This window comes from Galeopterus variegatus, unplaced genomic scaffold, assembly GCF_000696425.1.
Source record: "Galeopterus variegatus unplaced genomic scaffold, G_variegatus-3.0.2 Scaffold9577, whole genome shotgun sequence".
Taxonomy (NCBI): domain Eukaryota; kingdom Metazoa; phylum Chordata; class Mammalia; order Dermoptera; family Cynocephalidae; genus Galeopterus; species Galeopterus variegatus.
In genome coordinates, this window is record NW_007735688.1 from 3,663 (window position 1) to 7,827 (window position 4,165).

The following is a 4,165-nucleotide window of genomic DNA, read 5'->3' on the forward strand; positions in this document are numbered from 1 at the left end:
CTGGGTCATATGGCAGATCTATCTGCAATTGTTTGAGGAACATCCATACCATTTTCCATAGTGGCTACACCAATTTACAGTCACCAACAGTGTAGGAGGGCTCCCTTTTTTTGTATCTTTGCCGGCACTTGTTACTCTCTCTCTTTTCGATAATGGCCAGTCTAACAGGAGTGAGATGATATCTCAATGTGGTTTTGATTTGCATTTCCCTGATGCTGAGTGACAATGAGCTTTTTTTCATGTCTGTTGGCCATTTGTACATCCTCCTTTGAGAAATGTCTGTTCAGCTCCTTTGCCCATTTTTTTTTAACTGTGTTACTTATTTTTTTACTATTAAGTTGTTTGAGTTCCTTGTATACTCTGGATATTAACCCTTTGTTGAATACACAGTTTGCAAATATTTTCTCCCACTCTGTAGGTTGTTTTTTTACTTTGTTAATTGTTTCTTTTGCTGTGCAGAAGCTTTTTAGTTTGATATTAAAAATATGGAACACTACACCAATTTTTATATTATCCTTGTGCAGGGGCCATGCCAATCTTGTCTGTATCATTCCAATTTTAGTGTATATGCTGCCAGAGCAGGCACAAATATTAGGAGTTATTATATTAAATGCTGTTAAATAATACAAATTTAAATATTACAGTATTAAATATTTCTTAATGATGCTATCTTGTCAAGATAATGTTAACTAGAATAGGTTTGGTGATTTTAAGTTTCTTCAATGCAAATATAGTTATCTCCCTGAAATTCCAGAGTTTAATAAAAATGTTTAAATACTGGATTATTAAATCATTACATGAGTAAAGAATTTATACCAATCGAACAACATAGAGAAAGATTAAAAAATATATATGGGTCAGGGAATAACTGTTTATTCCTGAATGTATTTCACTTCTTTGCTTTTGTTTTCTCCCTTCCCACCCTCCAAATTATCACTCTAAAAGTAGAGTAACTTATGGTTGTTCTTGGAATGCTTCTCATATTAAAAAGTACTTTCACAATTACTTTATTTTCAACAAGAAAATACTGTTTGGGTAGAACACACTTTTAAAATGACTTCAGTGAAAACCAATATTTATTTTGAATGATACCATCAGTTTTAATTAGAATAAAAGAGCCAAAAAGATTTTACAAGTTCACATAATTTTTTCTTAAAGTGTCAATATCTCCATTGCAAATGACACATGATCTTTTAATTTAGTTCACTAAAAAACACTTTATAGAACTGTATTAGAATTTATTATAGTATAATAAGTGGTTTATATTTTGAGATCAAATGTTCACACTTATAAGACAAGTTTTTCAAAAGACTGCATAATATTATACATTTATATATGGGATGAAATCTCCAGTGACAATATTACACCTAAATTGAAAAGGTGCTATTTTTCACAACTCAAATGGAAGTGAAGATGATGCGCTCTTAAAAATGTGTTTGAGGGCTTGAAAAATTGCTCTTATTTTGACAAGGCCCCTGACATTAAGGATGCATTTGCAAAGACTGACTACACCTTTTGATGAAAAGTAGCAGTGGGGAAAAATCTAATATTTTTAAATGAACATATTTTACACAATTTAACAAATAGCAATGGAGAACAATTAGTGCCAAATTTAACACTTGATTTGCCCCCAAAACTTGCACCTCTCAGAGTCTTCATTTTTCTCAGGAATTACAGACTCCATTTTAATTGCTCAGGTCCAGGATATTGGGATTGTCTTTAATTTTTGCTTTCTTTCACATTTTGCTACTGATTTTTGTGTGTTGATTTTGTATCCTGCTACTGTGCTGAACTCATTTATCACCTCCAAGAGTTTTTTTTGTAGAGGCTTTAGGCTGTTTGATATATAGGATCATGTCATCTGCAAAGAGAGACAGTTTGACTTCATTTTTTCCAATCTGGATGCCCTTTATTTCCTTCTCTTCTCTGATTGCTCTGGCTAGTACTTCCAAAACACTCATTCATGACAAAGACCCTCTATAAGTTAGGTATAGACGGAAAGCCATATATGATAAACCCACTGCCAATATCATCCTGAATGGGGAAAAGCTGAAAGCTTTTCCTTTAAGAACAGGAACTAGACAAGGATGCCCACTCTCACAATGTCTTTATCAACTTAGAAGATGCTGCATATGGCATGTGCTTGACATGGAAAGACTAGAAGTACTCTCATATATTCACTGTGGTAGTGGCACGTTGATCCTCTTCTCAAAGCTGTTCTTGATTCTTGGCTACATCCAACTTCCTGACTAGTTTATTTAGCACATTTCCTCGACTGGAAGAAAAGGACACCGGCCTTGCTGAGGAAGGATCCCAGAGGAATAACAAAGCTGTCCCTAGGGTCCAGCCCACATCACCTTTCTATGGGAAGCCACAGACACAGGAACCTCCACACCCCCATTAACACCTCTACATGTAGAGTTGCCACCAACATGCAAATCCCCACTTAGGCACCCAGATGAAACCACAGCACCCGTTACCTAAATTCCTGCTTCTACTCACCTGGAAAATATTTTTTGGAAGTCACAAGCCTCATCTGCAGCAACATGAAACACCTGTGGTTCTTCCTAGTTCTGGTGGTGGCTCCCAGATGTGAGTGTCTCAGGGATTCAGACATGAACATAAGGGAATGCATGACTCACTGTGGTTCCCTCTGTCCCCAGGTGTCCCATCTGAGGTGCAGCTGTAGGAGTCAGCCCAGGGCTGCTGAAGCCCTCGCAGACCTTTCCCTAACCTGTGCTGTTCCTGATTCCTCCATCAGCAGTGGTTATTATTGGAGCAGGATCCGCCGATCCGCAGGGAAGGGGAGGAGTAAATGGGGCAAAGCTATTACAGAGGGAGCACCAACCACAACCTTCCCAGTAAGAGTCGAATCCCCATGTCAACAGACACATCCAAGAACCAGTTCTCACTGCAGCTGAGCTGTGACCGCTGAGGACGCAGCTGTATGTTACTGAGTGAGACACAGGGGGAGGTCAGTGTGAGCCAAGACACAGACCCCCCTTCGGAGAACAGGAGGGGGCTGGGCTTAGGTGTTAACTTACGACCACCAGGGGGTGCTCAGGTCCCTCAGAGCAGGAGGCCCAGCCCAGGAGCAGGTGCAGGAGGGAAGGGGAGGGGTGTCTGGTCAGTGCTTTTCTCTCCTCACCAGCTCCTCCGCGGCCTTCAGGGCATCTCTTTATTCCTTGTGGCTCTTTTCTCATGTCCTTACTGAGGGTAAGAGAGTAAATTTCCCTGTTTGCAGATGAGATGTGAGCAGTCACTGGGGACCTTTCCTTCACCACGTTTCTGTGCGACTCTCATGCTTGACAAACAAAACTTCCTAAAGGTTTTAATCATCCTTTCATTGATGCCATAGACTGAACTGTGTCAAGCCCTGAAATCCATGTTAAAGCCCAAAGCCCCAATGTATCTGTATTTGAAAATAGGGGTTTTCAGGAGGTAATTAAAGTTAGGTTTGGTTATAAGTGTGGGGCTATAATCCCTTAGGACTGTTTTTCTTATTATAATAAAAGGAGACATCAGGGTCCTGTGTCTGTCTCCATACACACACACGGAAAAGGCCATGTGAGGATGCAGTGAAAAGGTGGCTGTTTACAAGCCAGGAGGACAGGTCTCACCAGAAACCGACCCTATTGTGACATTGATCTTGGACTTCCAGTCCCTGGAACTGAGAAAATAAATGTCTGTTGTTTTGGTCACCAAGTCTGGTATCTTTTTATGGCAGCCCAAGAAGACGAATGCAGAAAACCTGCATTTGCTTAGTCTCCTGGATGGAGAAGCAGCCCACTGAGGCTGGGCCCATCTCTCAGATTTCCTCATGAAACAGGAGAGAAGAAAAGCATCAAGATGAGATGCCATCACAGCCCTGTTGGGTCATTTTCTGAATGGGGCCTCTGAAAGCAGCCCTGGGCTGTGTCCTAAGACATGACTATCGGCTTCCACTTGGAGAATCCATGAGGATAATGACGGCAAGCTGCACAGAAGCCCATTTCAACATCTCCCTTCGTCTTGTACTATCTAATCTACCACGAGATCAGTCCCTAGTTCCTGCTTTTCACGGAGTCAGAACCCTAATCACTTCTTCCCAGCTCTTCCCTAAGTGGAGCCTCAGTAAGTTTGGGGCATTAACACACCTGACCCCACTTCCTTCCCCAACATCCAT